General features: G+C 42.6%; 1 pseudogene; it reads left to right on the forward strand.

Moving 5' to 3' along the window:
• Window positions 1-17144: 17144 nt before the first annotated feature.
• Window positions 17145-18161, forward strand: LOC110560376 (SERPINE1 mRNA-binding protein 1-like; annotated as a pseudogene).
• The last annotated feature ends 1218 nt before the right edge of the window (window positions 18162-19379 follow it).

Below are 19379 nucleotides of genomic sequence, written 5' to 3' on the forward strand. Positions count from 1 at the left end.
CACCTGATAGGAATGGCTAACTCTACCTCTACATCTTCACAAGCTGGGGTCAGTGCACAAGCTGATTTCTGAAAAATTTATTTTATCCAAAAGAGGCTCGAGTACACAAAAAGGACATTTGCTCAACCATGTTTGTAGCAGCTTTATTTGTAATAGCCAGAAGCTGGAAAATGCCCCTCAACTGAAGAATGGATGCAGAAATTGTGGTACATCTATACAATGGAGTATTACTCAGCAATGAAAAATAAGGAAATCATGAAATTTGCAGGTAAATGGTGGGACCTGGAAAGGATCATCCTGAGTGAGTTGTCCCAGAAGCAAAAAGACACACATGGTATATACTCACTCATATAAACATACAACATAGGATAAACCCACTAAAATCTGTACATCTAAACAAACTAAGCAAAAGAGAGGACCCTAACTAAAATGCTCAAACCCCATCCTGAAAGGCAAAGAGGATGGACATCAGAAGAAGAAGAAAACAGGAAACAACCTAGGAACCTGCCACAGAGGGCCTCTGAAAGCCTCTGCCCTGCAGACTGTCAAAGCAGATGCTGAGCCTGATGGCTAACTGTTGGGCAGAGTGAATGGAATTTTATGTAAAAAGTGCGTAATAGTAAGAGCTGGAGAGGACAGGAACTCCACAAGGAGAGCAACAGAACAAGATAATTTGAACACAGGGAACTTCCCAGAGACTCATACTCCAACCAAGGACTATTCATGGAGATAACTTAGAACCCCTGCACAGATGTAGCCCATGGCAGCTCAGTGTCCAAGTGGGTTACATAGTAATGGGAAGAGGGACTGCCTCTGACATAATCTGATTGGCCTGCTCTTTGATCACCTCCCCCTGAGGGGGGAGCAGCCTTACCAGGCCACAGAAGATGACAATGCAGCCACTTTTGATGAGAACTGATTGTCTAAGATCAGAAGGAGAGGAGAACCTCCCCTATCAGTGGACTTGGGGAGGGGCATGCATGCAGAAACAGGAGGGAGGGTGGGATCGGGAGGAGAAGAGGGAGGGGCTTATGGGGGGATACAAAATGAATAAAGTGTAATTAATAAAAAAATACAAACTTAAAAAATTTATTTTATACATACGAATGTTTTGCCCACAGGTATGTCTACAAACCACAGGTGTGCCTGGTACCTTTGGTGGCCAGAAGGCGACACCAGATTACCCTGAAATCAGGTTGATGATAGTACCCACCAACAGATGGTTGTGAAGTACCATGTGGTGCTTGGAATCGAACCTGGGACCTCTGCAGGAGCAGTGCTCTTAGCTCCCGAGCCATCTCTCTAGCCCCACAAGCTAACTTCTGATTGTGGAAAATACCCAACAGTGCTATTTTCTTTTCCCATTTCCCCCTTCTTTATTAGCTGTGCCTTGACTCTTACAGCATGATGATTTTTTAACACTTATATTCTGGTATATAATCCTAACTAACTATTTTATATTTTGCCTCTGATTTACTTTAAAAGTTGGGAAAGAACTTTTAGAGTACTTGTATTATTAAGACTACCTAATTAGTATTCATGACAGATCATGAGGTATGTAGGAATAACACATCTTTTCCTCATGAAGCAGTCTCTTTTCCTAGCCTCTATAAGATGGTTTAAAATCATTCTACATTTATTTGCATCTTATTTGCTTTTTCTTTTTATAGGTGGGAGGCTAAACAGTGATGTGGTTAGTCTTAATATCATAAGTATTAATCTCTTAGTCCTGCTATTTATTACAGGCCCTTTTCTTTCCCTTCCCTTCCTCTTCCCCTTTCCTTCCCCCCCCTTCCCTCCCCTTTCCATAGACATCATGTCTTCCAAAGCTCCTCCCTGTGCTCTCTTGCCCGAGTGCCCTGTAGAATTGCTACTGAACAATCAAGCTGGCATTCCGAAGCTTCTCTTCACTGGGTTGATTCTCTCTTCCTAGATCCCCCTATCTCCTGTTCTGTTCATTCTCTCATTCGGCTGGAACCTATCACCTAACTGTCTATAACAGGATGCAGTGCCAAATTTGAGTTCCTGCATGACAAGTGACATCTTTCTCATCTTTTACATGATAGCATTTAGCTGGTCATATTAATGTACACTGAAAAACAATGTCCAATTTGGATCCTGTATGGTCATCTTTCAGTGTCCGGAAGTGTAGAGCAGACTATGGTGCCCCTCTAATCATTAAAACCCTATAAGCCTCCAGCTCTTTCCGCTCTCAGGATGTGAGGTCTTTTATTTCTGCTGAAGGTTCTAAAATTTCATGAGACTGTTACCTAAACTTACCCTCAGGAAGGTTTTCAAATAGTGCTAGCATGTGGGTCCTTCCTAGCTCATGTTTCTTAAGTTAAAAAAAAAAATCCATCCACTATGGTTTTTGCTAACTATTTCTATTATAGTACTTTGTAACTTAGATTTGGGGGAGTTCTAGGTTTAATCTCCCTTACATCTATATTTCATTATATAACCCATTTTTAGACATCAATGTTCTGAGGGCTTTTCAGCTGTACCTTATTGTATTCTTGCCTTTGACTTAGTGATATGTTTAATCAATAAAGAGTTTTTCATTTTCTGGTCCTTTCCCATGGCTACAATTGAGGGATGCAATACCTCCTGTAATCTCTCACACTGTACCAGTTAAAAACATCTTTAGGGCCGGAGACACGGCTCAGCCGTTAAGAGCACTCCCTACTCCTCCAGAAGAGCTCAGGTCCCAGCATCTACAGCAGGCTCTCATAACCACCTGTAACTCTGGCTCCAGTCACACTCAATATGTGTATACATACCCAGGAACACATATAATTAAAAATAAAAATCTTCCAAAAAACCAATTCTAGGTTCTGTTTGGCTTCTTTCATTTCATCACGTCCAGGACCAGGGTTTGTTACCTGGTCTTCTCTAAACAGAGCTGCTTTTCCTCGGCTGTTTGAGAGGCCTGGACTGCTCCTGTTTAAACGTTCCTGCTCGGTTGACTCTTCTAGACAAGAGGTGTGGGCTCCTCTGCTACCGTGCAAGCACCTCTGCCTCGCGCCCTGAGGGGAACGGCAGCAGGCACTCTGTGTTCCTGGGCAGAACGTTTGACTGGCAGGTTTGGTTTTGGGAAGAGCTAGCCAGGAACCCCCTGGCCAACTGCCGAGCCCTGGAATGACACAGAAAGAGGAGCCTTCTCTCAGAGTTTAGATACCCTAGACCAGATTGTTTTTGTATGTTGTTTGATTGTGAGCATTACACACATAAACACACACTTAAAAATTAGTTTTTTTTTTATTTTTCTTATTAGTTACATTTTATTAACTCTGTGTCCCAGCTGTATCCCACTCCCTCATTCCCTTCCAATCCTACCGTCCCTCCCTCATCTCCCTGACCCTTTCCAAGTCCACTGATTGGGGAGGACTTCCTCCCCTTTCATCTGACCCTGTTTTATCAGGTATCTTCAGGACTGGCTGCAAAGTCCTCCTCTGTGGCCTAGCTCCTCCCTCGGGGGGGGGGGGGAGGTCAAAGAGCCAGCCATTGAGTTCCTGTCAGAAGTAGTCCCTGTTCCCCTTACTATGGGAAAACAATTGGTTACTGAGCTACCACGGGCTACATCCGAGCAGAGGTTCTAGGTTATATCCATACATGGTCCTTGGTGGAGTGTCAGTCTCAGAAAAGACCCCTGTGCCCAGATATATTTGGTCCTTGTGGAGCTCCTATCCTTTCCACGTCATACTAACTCTCCCTTCTTTCATATGATTCCTTGCACTCTGCCAAAGGTTTGGTTATGAGTCTTAGTATCTGCTTTGATACACTGCTAGGTAAAGTCTTTCAGGGGCCCTCTATGGTAGGCTTCTGTCCTGTTACTTGTTTTCTCCTACGTCCAATGCACATCCCATTTGTCTTTCTAAGTGAGGATTGATCATCTTACCCTGGGTCCTCTTTCTTGTTTATCTTCTTTAGGTGTATAGATTTCATTATGTTTATCATATCTTATAGGTCTATATGAGTGAGTATATACCATGTGTGTCTTTCTCCTTCTGGGATACCTCATTCAGAATGATCTTTTCTAGATCCTACCATTTGCCTGCAAATTTCATGATTTCTTTGTAAAAGCACCTTGCACAATTTAGATACATACAATCAATAAAAACTGCTTTGTATGAGTACATATGAATTGCTCCTCAACTTATGTTTCTCTTTTTTCTTCTTAAGACTACATATCTTTTGTTTGTTTTGAGACAGGGTTTCTCTGTAAAGTCCCTGCTGTCTGGAAGGGACTCACTCTGTAGACCAGGCTGGCCTTGAATTCACAGAGATCTGTTTGCCTCTGCCTTCTAAGTGCCAGGATTAAAGGCGTGCACCTCTGCCACCTGGCTCTTTTTAAAGCAGAAGATGTTTTACTTATTTTGTAGATCTTTCATCATTTAATGTAAAGATTTGATAATTTAAATTGTGTTGTCAGTCAAAAATAACAGTGGGGCATAAAAGTTATTTGTACAAGTGTCCAAAAGTAGAGCTGAAAAATGTAATACTACAAGTAAAAATATACTAATGACTTTGTCCATTTGAAAGCATGAATCTGCAAGGGAGAAGATGCACAGAAACAGTGCTGAGCCTTGGAGCACAGCACCTCGGAACTACAGCAGATGAGGATGCTTTGATCTGAGAATAAAGGCGAACACAGATTAGGGACCCACAGTAGTTTGACATCTGTATTAGTAACATATCTATAAGATTTAATATTAAAATGGTATTTTTCATTTGGAATAGGAAGAATAAAATCTTTGGGAGTCTAAAACTTACCTAGTTCAATTACTGAATTATAGGGAAGAAGTACATTAGGCTCATTCTGTACCCCTGGCTATTCTCAAGCTTGCCCCGCCTTCCTCCGTCTCTCAGGTGCTGGGATTACATGGACGCATTTTTGGATTTGGGGCATTCTGTGCGTCAACAGCAGCATCTCAGTTTTTCTAGGCAGCACGTGGTATCAAGCACCTCTTCACACAGCTTGCCACTTGCACATTCTCTTTGTAAATATGTTCGGAACTTTTGATCATTTTGAAAAAATGAGTTGCTTTCTTATTACTAACTTATATTTTATGTATATGAGTGGTTTTTGTCTGTGTATATGTTTGAATGCCACATGCATGCCTGGCGTCTGCGAATTTCAGTAGAGGGAACCGGGGCCTCTGGAACTGGAGGTTCGGATGGTTGTGAGCCGCCATGAAGGTGTTAGGACTCAAACTCAGGTCCTCACTCTGGTGGAGCAGTAAAAGCTCTTAACCACTGAACTATTGCCCAGTCGCTCTTACTGCTACATTCTAGTGGCTCTTTTTATATTTTTTATCTTATATATTTGTGTATTTATCAGATACACAAGTGGCAAATATTTTCTCCTAGTCTGTGTTTTATAATTTCCTTCTCTCCCGTTTCCTGGAAGTGTTTTAACTTTTAAAGGAATCCAGCTCATTACTTTATCTTTTGTGCATCACAACATTGGTGCAGTATCTAGAAGCTATCACCAGGTTCAAGACCATCTCTATTTCTTCAGTGTTATCTTCTAGAATTTTTATAATTTTGCGCTTTATGTATGTGATCCATTTTTATTTAATTTTTGTGAAGTATGCATAAGTGACTTGTGTGTGGAGTTCATCATCCTCCTTCCTCCTCCCCCCTTCTTCCTCCATGCCCTCTTTCCTCCTTTTCCCTCCTCCTCCCGTCCCCACCCCTCTTCAGCATGTGGAAAGCTAGCTGGTCCAGCACCATTTGTTGAAACTGCTTTGTCACATCGCCTGGGCTGGCTGCACGTCCTTGGTCTTCCGAGAGTCACTCACAGGCTCACACTGCCACACCCAGGATGTCTATTCTGGATTGCATTGCCTTTGCTTCTTTGCCAAATGTTAGTTGACTATCTGTGCATTGGTCCATGCCTGACTTTTCTCTTCTGCTGACCTTCTTTGTGGATTTATTCACTTCAACCAGGGTGCCTTGATTACATGGACAAATAGTAAATTTTGAAATTAAATGTTGTAAATCCAGTATTGTTCTGATTCATACTGTGATATTCTGAGTCCCTTAGCTCTCCATTAGACTTGAGAGTTTTGTGAGTATAACTGATCAGGAATTCTGATTGGGTTTGCATTGAATCTGTAGACTGGGTTGGGAAAACAAATTGAGCCTATCGGTTCTTCCGGGTGTTTTCTCATCAGCTTTTAGAGTTTGATCTTTATGTATATTTTGTTACTTATCCCTACATAGTTCACATTTTAGGAAGTTAATGTATATAGTTTACCTTCAATTTTCAATCCTATTCACATTTGTTCAATACTAGTAGATAAAAGAATGATGATTTCTATAGAGTAACCTTGTATCCTGTAATCCTTGTATCCTATAACCCTGCTGTAATAGCTCATTAGGTGGAGATCTTGCTGTTTCTTTTAGAATACCTACAGAGAATCATTCTATATACAAGGATGGCTGACTCTTCCATCTCAATGTGTATATTTTAATTTTTCTTTCCTTCTCCTAATACATTAGCTAGCACATTCAGTACTGTGTTGAAAAGAAGAGGTGAAAATGGATCTTTCATATTCCTGGTATCAGCAAAAGGTTTTTTTATTTTCTCACCATTTAAATAGGTGTTAACTGGTGGGTGTTTTGGAGGTGTTCTCTATAGGACTGAAACTTGTCTCCTCTCCTTTTTTTAAGTTTTCTCATGAATGGATGTTGAATTTTGTCAAAAGTATTTATTGATGCTTTAATGTGATTTTCTTAATAGTTTCTTGAAGTAATAGATTACAGCAATTTATTGTAAAATGGTAAGTCAGCCTCATATAATCAGGATAAATTCCACTGGTTATGATATACATTTCTTTTTATGCATTATTAAACTTTTAGTAAATTAAGGAATCTTTCATTTCTGTTCATGGGAGATACTGGACAGATATTTTCTTATCTGGAAATGTGCTTAGTTTTTGGAATAAGGCTCTAAGGATTTCATAGAATGATCTAGGAAGCATCTCTTTTGCATCTATCTTTGGAAAGGGATTGTAGAGAATTGGTATAACTTCCTTCTCAATGTTTGCAAGAAGTCACCGGTGAGTGCATTCGGCCCGGTGCTTTCTATTTTGGATGGTGATTAACCAATGGTGCAATTTCTGACCTATTCAGATTGTTTCTCTCTGTATGAGTAAGAGTGTATCCCTCAAGAGGCTGGTCTATTATGCCCTGATTGTCAAATTTGTGGCATATTTGTTCCTATTTTTGTTATTTTACTGTCTATACAATTTATAATCTTGTCCACTTTTTTGGTGTCTTTGTGTACATGTTAGTGCATCTGTGTGTGAAAGTAGGAATACACCTGTGTACAAACACAGATAGAGGCCACAAGGCAACCTCTGCTTGCGTCTGACGCTTACCAGTTCAGCTTAGCCGACTGACAAAACCCCAGGATCTGCCTGTCTCTGCCTTCTCAATGCAAAACTTAAAAGGGCACACCACCACGCCCACCTGTTCCCATGGGCTCAGCAGTTTCAATTTGTTCCCAGGATGTTGCCCCAGTTCCTCTTCCATTTTTCATATTGGCTACATATATATATATATATATATATATATATATATATATATATATATAGTGAAAGATGTATATAGTGACATTTTGGAACTTTCCCCCACTTTGGACAATGGACAGTTTGCTCAGGTAGAAAATCGATAGAGAGGGCCGGCAAGATGGCTCAGTGGATAAAGGTGCTTATTGCCAAGCCTGATGACCTGCTTTTGATCTCAGGAGCCCACACCGTGGAAGGAAAGAATCAACTTCTGCAAGTTGTCTTCTGGCTTCTATGCAAACCACGGAACAGGCATGTGTGTACACACACACACACACACACACAAATGAAAAAAAGAAAATCAACAAAAAGTGATGGATGAACAAAAGATGAGCTGGCCAAGTATGATGGTGTCTCCAAAGCCAGCATCTGGAAGGGTGAACCAGGAAGACTGCATCTTGAGGCCAGCCTGGTATACATAGTAGTAAGATAGCATCTCCCAAAAAAATAAAATTCATGAACTATAAAGAAAAGAATGATAAATTGGATTTGATCAAAATAAAAACTGCTGTTCTCTGTAATAGAGCTATTAAGACAACAAAAGGTCACACTACAAATTGGGAGAAGATAGAATATTCTTATGTATATACCTAATAAAGCACTTAGGTTTAACATAGATGTACAATGAATTCAAAAAATACAGTAGTAAGATAGCTCACTTTTAAAACAAGAAATGGTGAAGTCATTTTACCAAGGAAGATACATGAACAGCTGATTAATATAAGCACATGGAAAATGTTTAAAAACCACTCTCATCAGACAACAGAGACTTTAAAGCACACTGGAGGAAGCAGCTGTCGGAACGCACAGCACGTAAAGGTCTGTCCATGTCAACTGTGCAGGAGAACGTGAGTCAGTTCTCGCTCTTGACGGGAATGTGATGCACAGTAACAAGATTACCAAAGGGTGTCTTATAGATGTAAACGAACAGTTACTATAGGAGAAAGCTGTCAAGATGGAGCGTTTGCCTTCTACTTCCTAGAATTCAGACCCTGCACAGTCTTTTCCCTCTAAACGTGGCTTGGATTTATTAACTCACTTCTAAGGGCCAGAATATGACAGCATGATCAGATGTATTTCCAAGTCTGGATTTAAAAGATAATGGCTTCTTTCCTGCTTACATTCTTTTTCTTTTCTCAGACTGTTTTTTTGCTCTGAGGAAAGCCAGATGCTTGTCAGAAGGCTCTTGCCTGCCAGCAGGGAGCGTGAGGAAATAGTCTAACTCAGTGATGCCTGAGTTGAGCATGCTCCCTACTCTCCTAAGCTGGAACTATCTGGCTGAGTCAGTCCAAGAGTCCTGCTCTAATGAAACTGTGAGATAATACATTTTTGGTTGTTTTCAGCCTCTGGGTAATTGTTACACAACATTAGATAACTAATGAGCCTAGCATATGAGCCAATTATTGCATTCCCATATACTTACCCAAGGGAGTTTTTTTTTAAAGCAAGTCTGTATTTAAAAAAAAAAGACTGGAGAGCCTTTTTAAGAGCACACTCTCTGCTCTCCCAAAGGACGGGTTCAATTCCCAGCACCCACAGGGCAGCTCACTTCTGACTGTAATGCCAATTCCCAGTTCCAAGGGATCTGCCACCTTCACACCAGTGCACATGTAATAAAAGTAAATAACTTATTTTTTAAAAAGGTGCAAATAAAAATTCAGGGTATGATTATGCATTATAGCTAAACTTGGAAAAACCCAAATGTCAACCAACAGGTAAATGAATAAATTGTGGCATGTTTATATAATGGAACACTGAAATCAATGAAAAAGAACAAATGGAGACAACATGGCCAAACCTCAAAAAGACTGAAAGGAGATATATATATAGAGAGATATATAAGGATATATATATGTATATGCATTGATACAAACATTTAGATGATTGAGACTTTACATATATATATATGCACACACATGCACAAAGAATATATATCCATGAAATTGCTTTTTAAAAAACACTTCCAAAATAAGTAATTGGAATGTTGTTCTGGCTCTCAGGTTCCAGCATGTATCAAAACTACCTGGGGAGCTGTTAAAGCACGGAGTGACGTTTCTACTCTACGATCCTCTGGTTCTGCAGTTCTGTGAGGTCTGTGAGAAGCTGCACTTGTGCAGAATTCCCAGGTGATGCTGATGCCGTTTGGTCCCTTTCTGTGGACTGTAGCCCTGAATGTTTACAGCCCTCTGTGCTGCATAACATCTTTTGGGACTGACTTCAGAACACGAGGTTTGAGGGCGACGTCAGAAAGTTGGCTGACCAAAACACCCCACCATTCTTACCAAAGATCCAAACAACGAATAATGACCCACATTTCAAAATAACTAAAGAGCAGTGGCGAATCGTGCAGCAGCAGCAGCAGCAGCAGCAGCAGCAGCAGCAGCAGCAGCAGCAGCAGCAGCAGCCCTGTAGAACACAGAAGCCCAGGGCAGTCACACAGGGAAGGAAACGAAACTCCGCACCTACCATCCTGTCTGAATCAGCCTGAAAGCAGGAAGGAGTTTACGGCTTGAGCTGCCCCCAGACAAGCAGCAGATGCTTCGTTTCACCTCTCCCTTTAGTTCCGAGCTGTACCATCCAGGAACCGTAGTGCTCCTTCCCTGTGCCCTGTTCCTGGTGCAGGCCGCTATTGCACCTCTCCGCTGCTGAGGCCGCCGGCGTTTTGCCCACCAAGCAGGCCCTCAACCTAAACGGAGCCGCTGCTGTGCGCTACCCCGAGGCCACATGACTGCAGAGCCGCCTGTCCTCCGTCGCAGTGGCTAGTATGCTGTACCTTTAGGGCTGAACCGAGGTGGTGCCCCGCCCCTGGACAACACAGAGCATCCGGCTTCCAGAGCCACTGTTCCTCTAGTGCCACAGCCCAGCACCTAGCAACACAGGAAACCCAAGCCTCTGGCACACAGGGATAGAGGCACCCTCCTTACAAGAACACCAAACCTAAAGTACTGTCCTCCTCAAAGACCCAGAGGCTCTACTCACCAAGACATCGAATTACCCACACAGGCCAGGCCCTTACCTGGCACTGGACTAGCCCCCTCCTGGTCCAAGCTGTGGCGGCACCTTATCTCCCTAGAGAATGAGGTTTCTGTATCTGCAGGTCCATACTGCTGCACCCAGCCCTACACAGCAGGGCGACTGCTGTGTTTTGATGCTCCAGGGGTCTAAAGTTACAGCTCATGGCAGCTCACTGGCTGTTAAACCCAGAGGTCCCAGGATAGGCGACCTGATCCCTGGGGCCTGACCGTCTAAATCATTCCTTCCCTGGGCCAGCCAGTGTCAGAGGGACAGCTGGGCCTAGGCCTGGCATGGCCGTGTACCTCAGTGCAGCAGATCCCGGTTTAGTGGGAGAACTACGTTCACTTGCAGACTGGAAAGGGAGTGACCTTTTTGTAAGACCCCGAACCCAACAATCCGAGTCTACGGCCCCCCAACCTGTGTGCACTACTCACAGTCGAAGCCACATGGACACTTGGCCCCTCCACCTGTATAAACCAGGAAAGCCTCCCCACCTTGGTGGTTCTCCAACATCCATGTTTACTGCAGCACTCTGGACCCAGCCTAAGTGTCCATCAACAAATGAATGCATGGCAGAAATAATAATTTCATTCCATGGAGAACAAGAATGAAATCACGACATTCACGGGAAGACGGATGCAACCAGCGATCGTTATGTCAGACTCTAAATTTAACTGTGTGTGTGTGTGTGTGTGTGTGTGTGTGCGCGCATGACATGAAACATAACACTATAAAACATAAAACTATAAAGGGGAGAGAGCGGTCTCGACGTCAGGCTTGAGGCAACCATCAAGGGTTACAGAGCACATGCATCATGAAAATGGAGCAGGGGGCTCTTAGAAAAACAAAGGGAGCAGGGGCTCAGAGGGTGAGGTATTTGCCATGCAATGGTGGGGGTCAGAGTTTGTACCCCCAGCACCCACTTAAATGCCATGTGGGCCTGGCAGCCTGCCTGTGACTCCAGCGCACAGAGGTGAGGAGATCCCCAGGGCAAGCTAGCTAGCTGAACTAGCTTAGTCAGGGAGCTCCGGGCTCAAGTGAGTGGCCCTGCACCGCTGTGGAAGGTGGAGAATTCGAATTCTACCTGATTACATGTGCTCGTGTGTGCGCGCACATGCACATATGTGAACATACACACATACACACTATACGCACCACAAAGCATATACAGGCCAAAAAAAATTAAGAAAATAGACCAGTGAAAAGGAAGGGCTGTAGTAAGGTGAGTAAGAACAAACAATTATATATATGTCTGAAAAAATGCACAATGGAACATTCCTTTATATGCTAGCAAAAAGCAAGGGAAAAAGGAATGTTCAAAAGAACCTACAAATAACTAAAACTAATGCGCAAGTTGATTAAGGCCGTGGATACAAAGTCAATGCACAGAAATCGACTGAGCCTGATGGTTTCTCTGCAGAGACGGCCAGTGTGAATTCCTTCTGCCTCTGTGTGCATGTCCACTCCGTAACCATGTGACGTCTGTTTGCACTCTTGAAACTGGAATACCCAGTGACGTCTCCAAACAACAAGTAAAAAGGAGTAAGCTCAGGACTTAGCCTGAACCCTGCATTTTATATAAAAATTATGATCTTATACCAAAATATGAAAGCTAAATCTATTGAGCATCTAAAAAACACAGTCAGGGATAACCTCACAGCTTTGGATAAATATGTCTTAGGATCCAAATAGCATTAATTATTAAAGAAAAACCAATCATCCAGATATCAAAAACTAGGAATTTCTCCTTTAGGATGGATTCAAATTGAAAAGGGCTAACCACAGACGAAGACAGAGTACTCACAGCTCATCTGATAAAGGATGCATACAAAAGCACGGAAAAGGGTTGAGAATGTATCCGTGTTTAAAATCACTTGCTACTCTCCCAGTGGGTAGAGGGCCTGGGCTCAGTGCCCTCACCAATATGCTGGTAACAATCTGTAACTTCCATGTAGGGAAACTGGCACCTTCTTCTGGACTCCATGGGCACCAGGAACACATGTGGTGCACATATATACATACATGTGTGTATATGTATACATATAAGTATGTATAAATGTATTTACAAACCCTCATATACATAAAATAAATCCCTTTTTTGAAGTATTTAAAGACTTTTATTATGTTGTTTGTAAGTGTGTGTGTCTCTGTATATCTGTGTGTGTGCACATGTATGTTAGGTGTGGGTATGTGCCTGTAACTGCAGGTGCCTGTAGAGGCCAGAATCACCAATTCCCCTGGAGCTGGAGTTACAGGCTGTTGTGAACATCCTGATGGGAATACTGGGTTCTCTGCAAGGACAGTAAACACTCTTAACTTCTAAGCCACCTCTCCAGCTCCTGAAACAGTATAAGTGAATAATGAAAAAAAGAATCAGTGCAAATTTTTAAAGGGGCAAAAGATTTTACACTTCACCAAAGATATCTAAAAGGCTAAATGTGTATTAAAAAGGTACTTAGTCTCATTATCTATCAGAGAAATACATATGAAAACTATAATTAAATGGCAATAACCACCCTAGGCTGGCCAAAATAATACCAACCTTTAGCAAGAATGCAGAACAATTGGAGTGCTCATATTAGTGAAATGTTAAACAACAACCCTATAATGTTAGACAGTCACCAACCTATAACTTATCTGAAGGTATATCCAACAACAGAAATGAAAGCCTATATTCACAAATAGACTTGTCTGAGAAGGTTTACAGCAGGCTTTGCAATGGTCATAAAGTCTGCTTACACTGAGACTATAGAATAATCCAGGAACGCCACCAGGAGTATGTGCAAACAAACTGTGGTTTAGTCACATCATGGACCAATAGTCAGCAATTTGAAAAATCAATAAAAACTATAGCTTGGGTGCTAGCCAACAGCCCTCTTATTGGATGGAAGACCCATTCAACAAGAGGGAAATGAGACCTGGAGCTGGGGACGCAGAGCTAGTACAGTCATGATCTTGCTGGGAAACCTACAGTTACTACTTTACTAAACCAGCATAATCCCAACCATAGTATAAATGTTTGTCCTTGTGCCCACAGGTAAGCTCAGTTCTCACTGTTCATCAGAGAAACTTTGCAACAGACAAGGACCATTACAGAAAACAACAACTGACCATAATGTAGAGAACTAGAGATGACGTGGTGGCCAGTCACAATGGACACTTCTAACACAATTCCTGCACCTAAGGCTCAGGGATCATTACAGAAGATGCGGTGGAACGATCGTAAGAGCCAGGGAAACAGGAAGTTTAAGGCCACCCAGGATACTTCACCAATATGGCTGCCTGAACAAGACCTTAACAATGAGACCTCCAACAGATACACTAACATAGAAGGGGAAAGCTAGGGGCAACTGGAGAATGCTGAGAGCACATATATGTGTGTGTGTGTGTGTATGTAACATTATACAGTCTGTGTAGGTTGTATTTATGCATTTAGGGATGTTTACGTGTGTGTGTGTGTGTGTGTGTGTGTGTGTATGTATGTAACATTATACAGTCTGTGCAGGTTGTATTTATGCATTTAGGGATGTTTACGTGTGTGTGTGTGTGTGTGTGCGTGTGTGTGTGTGTGTAACAACAACTGAAGATAAAGAGGCCATGAATAAAGAGATTGAGCAAGGGAATGACTGGAGGGAGGAAAAGGGAAGAGGGAAATGATGCAGTGTAATTGCAAAAAACAAAATTATTATGAGGAGCATGGACGAGTCATTGGGATATAATGCTGAGCTAATAAAATCATGCATATCAAACCAAAGGATTCAATTTACATGGCATTCAAGGACAGGCAAAATTAGTAATGGTAATGGAAACAGTATCACGGCTGCTTTGGGGAGTGGGCTGGAGCTTTCTGCGGTTCTGAAATCTTTTGCACCTTGGTTGGCTACCATTTGTAAAACACTAAGAAATATGGAGGCCACATACTGTTTCCAGGAACAGAAGACATGCTAGCGAGTCATCTCACCAACATCTTACCTCCTTGCTGAGTCAGAGAAAAAATATTTTACAAAATATGTACAAAAAGGTCATGGAAGCCAGGTTTTGTGGTTCATCTCTCACACAGTTCTAGCTTCTAGCACTTTGGGAGTAAGGCAAGAGGATGACCACAAGTTCCATGCGTGGGGAGACAGTGAGAACCTGTCTTCAAAACTAAATAAAATAACTAAATAATCACAGAAGAGGTACTGAGGTAAGCTTTTTTCCTTCAAAGTTCATTATCATATTTACTTTTATATATTTCTCATTATTTATTAAACAATTGGGATACAAGACAGTCACACAGAAGAAAAGGATTGCAATGAAGATTACAGGTTTCAGCCTTGTTTGTACAATAGCTCAACATGGGTCTATTGGGTTTTGCTTTAGAAGGTGGAGAGCTTTTTTTTCTCTCTTCTAGGTGCTTTTAAATAGCCATGATGATCAACCACTGCTATTTGGAGTTTTATATACCTGTGTGTGTTTTATGCTATTATCTTAATGGAGCAATGCGATTAGTCGGCACTTACTCGTAAGTCCTTTAAGCAGTGACTTGAACTCTGGTAATATGTACTCCCTGCTGGGCTTTTGATCAGCTCTAACCCCCTAAGCCCAACAAGGTATGCTTCTGAGATGAAAACATATGGAGATCAATGTCTGTTTTGATCACATAGTCATACTGCTAAGTAAACCTAACAGGCCACTGTTTGAGGTTGAGATCCTGTTCCGCATCCAGAGGACCACTGAATGGAGTTACTTGGGTCAGAATGCCATGTCTGCATACTGAAACTAAATTGTTTTATCTGACTTTTTGAGGAATCAGGAGGATGACAGCTAAGTTCCAAATAGACCAGTTTTAGTGGACGTGGTAAGGAAGCCTCTCTGCTTTGGCCTTCACAAAAGGAGCTTGGGGTTGGCAATCCACTGTACCACGTCCTTTCCTTATTTCTGTTCAAGCCAGTCTTTAAACCAGAATGTTCTGCTGTGATAATAGAGCACCTTTATATAAGAGGCAGCTCAATTCAGGATTCACTCAAAAAAAAAAATTTTTTTTTTTCACTAGGGCTGGAGAGATGGTTCAGCAGCAGATAAGAGTACTGGCTGCTCTCCCAGAGGACCTGGGTTCAATTCCCACCCACGAGGCAGCTCACACCTGTCTGTAGTTTTAGTTCCAGTGCTTCCTGCACCCTCACACAGGTATACATACAGATATGCACACATACCAATGAACATAAAATAAAAATAAACTACACATTTAAAAAGATCTCTTAAAAATTCACTTAACCAATCACTGAAGACCAGTTGTTATTTAAATGTGTTGAATTTCAGGACATTGGCGCTGCCCTGCCCTCTGCCTTAGAAGGCAAGCCTGCACCGTGAGAAGGCTCACGTGTAAGAACTGTGCACATCTGCCTTCTGGTCTTCCAGCAGCTGTGGGTGCGGCCCTCCGTCCCCCTGGGACTCCACTCTCCAAGGAAGATGTAAGGATTGCAGCAAAACTCAATGGAAAGTAGAACTTGAACTTTGAAAACTATCAAGGGGAAGAAAAAAAATGCTCTCTGCATGGACTGGTGCTGCCTCCTGAAGGTGTCCACCTGAGCTTCAAAAGCAGTCTTGGGAAGAAATAACGCGTGCAGAGGAGATCTAGCTTATGCATGCTTATCATGTAATGAGTGCTGTGCTAAAGCTGGTAAGTACATTTTGAGATACAAATAATGACAATAAGACCTAATTTACAAGTGAGAAGACTCACTCCCTCTCTCTCTCTCTCTCTCTCTCTCACACACACACACACAGACACACACACACCATGATTAGTTGCTAAAGGTCACACGCCTTTAAGGAGTGGAATGCGCTGCTCCAGTAGACCATGCCTGTTCCCACTCTGCGTCAGCTCTCAATCTGTCCTCTTAAGAATCACATCTTGTTTTGCTTTGTATCTTTAAGTCAGACCCTAGTTTGAATAGTAAGGACGGATTTTAATCAGCAACGCAGCAGTGCACCAAGAAGGCATCTGGGCTGACACAGGCTGCACTTCAACTATTTAGAAAGGTGACGAAGAAATATTTTAAGGAGAAGGGGAAGGAACTGAAAAGAGGGGGAAGAAGCACAGTGAAGTCTGGAGAGGGAAACTTACAGAGAGCAGAATGCTTGGGTTTGCCGCCTGGTGACCAACAGCTTTAGACTCCTGAACGCCCCACAGAGGCCAAAGCCAAGGGCTCTGCCTCCGGGTGTTGGCTGCATAGCAGGAGATTGTGTTGCTATCCCTTAGTTTTCTTGGCATGAACCTTTGCGGCAGAAGGTGGCTAACAGCATCCTAGAAACACGGCCTTGAGGTATTAGAATTACATACTGCCCCCCGCCACACTTTTATGGTCCCACGTTGACGCCCAGTTGAGAAGCAGGCTCAGAAATGGGGTAGAGATTAGGCAAGAAGATAATCCGCCATCTATTAAATGCCAATCATGTATATAAATTATATATGTATAAAAATAGCTGAAGATTCGGCAAATGAATCTTGTGGGAAGAACTGAAGCAGGTGCTTTTGGCTAGGTGCAGTCGGCTGCAACCTGTGGAGGAATGAGCTATATGCTACAGAAAGGCTTCAGCTGCATGGTCGCTAGCCCATTCGACCAGCTATTTGACAACGAATCTGATCCTTTCAAGATACTGGAGGCAGCAGAGAACAAAAGAAGCCAATGGGGAGGCATTGGTAGCCCTGGCACCAAGAGCTAACTCCCACGTGGTGGTTAAAGTTTTGTAAAGAGTCCCAGGACTACAAGAACCCACTGCACCCAGCAGCACAGCTGGCAAAAAGAAGGTGCAGCTGCTGGTGGCACTTGAGAAAGACAGAACAAGACTAGTTGGAAGATGACCTGATCAACAACTTCAGGGTGAAGGAAAAACAGTTTCTAGGAGACCAGAAAGACAATTTACCTCCTCATGAAAAAGAATTGAAAAGCCGCTTAAAGAAAAGGGTGAAGGAAGCGAAATTTCAGCTGCTGGACCGAACTTCTGAGGCCAGGGTGGCTTTGGAAGGGGTCAAGGAGGCTGTAGCTGTGGAAGGGGCTGGAGGTGAGATTTGACTCGTGGCAAACATGAACTGATAGGCATAGAGGAAGTGATAGATCTGGTTTGGGGCATGGAGGAGGCGGCTCTCACAACCGGGGAGCTGTCAAAGGTGAATTAACGGATTTGGATCAATTGTGACTGAGGGAACATGAAGGTGAAGAGCACCGGGGCAGACACCTCAAACAAGGAGAACGAAGTTGAAGAGGTTAGAGGAGAGGGTCCAAAAGAGATGACTTCTGATGAGTGCAAAGTTGTTCAAAGGAAAGGCCAAGCAAAAGTAGAATTTAGTATTTGAAAACCAAATGAAGGTCCTGATGGACAATGGGAAAGGTGGTTTATTCTGCATAAATAAAAAAGTGAAAAGGCTCACGTCAAAGAGTTGGCTATGGACCACTGTTTTCAGAAGGCAACAAATGATATACATCTCAACTGGAGATCAGTTTTGGAGAACTAAGCTGCCCAGGACATGGTGGCAAGAGAGGACACGCTGGACTTGGGTGTGCTGGTCACACAAACTGTAGCTGACCCAGAGGCATTCCCAGTGCTGGCCTAACTGGATGCTATAATGCAACACTGGCCCCTGCTCAAAGCTTTCGCATGCTTAAGGATCCCAAATAACTTAGAATTAAAAACAAACAAACAACAACAAAAAACTGTCATTAATACCATTCCTACCTAAAGGCTGAATTTTATCTGTTTTAAAAATGAGCTTCCCCAGCTACACAGAAGTAACAAATATGTTAGTTAAGTTTTATCTTTAGAAATATATTGGTTGCAGAAGGTTTACATAATTTTCAGAGGTTATGCATTCTTCGTGAATACTTTTGTATTGCTGCTTTCAAATATGCATTTCTAAACTTGAAATTCAGGTGTTAACAGTGTGTACCAGAGAAGAAGAAGGAGGAGGAGAAGAAGGGGAAGAAGGGGAAGAAGGAGAAGGAGAAGGAGAAGAGGAGGAGGAGGAGGAGGAGGAGGAGGAGGAGGAGGAGGAGGAGGAGGAGGAGGAGGAGGAGGAGGACAAGGAAGAAGGAGAAGAAGAAGAGGAAGAGGACAAGAAAGGAGGAGGAGGAGGAGGAGGAGGAGAATTGACAGCAGTCCTGGGGTGGTTTGGGTGAGAACGGCCCCCACAGGCTCAATGTTTGAATACTTCGTCCCCATTTGTAGAATTGTTTGGGAAAAATTGGGAGGTGTGGCCTTTTTGTAGGTGGACTGTCACGGGGGGGGGGCTTGAGGTTTCAAAGGCCCAGGTTAGTGCTCCCTACCCTGTCTCTCTCCCTCTCCCCCTTCTCATGCCCCATCCTCTCTCCCTCTCCCTCCTTGTTCTTTTCTCTCCCTGTGTAGTATACTGGCATCAAACTCATAGTGACCCTCCTGCCTCAGCCTCCCAAATGACAGAACTACAGGCATGCACCACTAGGCCAAGTTTAGAAGGCATAAAGTTCTTTAAAATCTCAAACATACAATGTATCTTAGTTCCCATTTCTCTAAAGATAACCTATAAAGTCCATTCACAGTCAGCCCACTTAAAATAGAACCAAAGTTTCCTTTGTAGCAATTATAACTTGGCAAGTTCATTTCACCTTATGTTTAAGAAATTTTAGTTATAACTACAGTTACTTGCTAACACTTAGAAATGAACAAATCAGGTTGGTGATGTGGCTGAGTAGGTGCTTACTTAATATGCACGAAATTCTGGGTTTGATCTCCAACCCTGCACGAGAGTGAGAGTGTGAGTGAGTGAGT

Source organism: Meriones unguiculatus, chromosome 1 (genome assembly GCF_030254825.1).
Source record: "Meriones unguiculatus strain TT.TT164.6M chromosome 1, Bangor_MerUng_6.1, whole genome shotgun sequence".
Lineage (NCBI taxonomy): Eukaryota > Metazoa > Chordata > Mammalia > Rodentia > Muridae > Meriones > Meriones unguiculatus.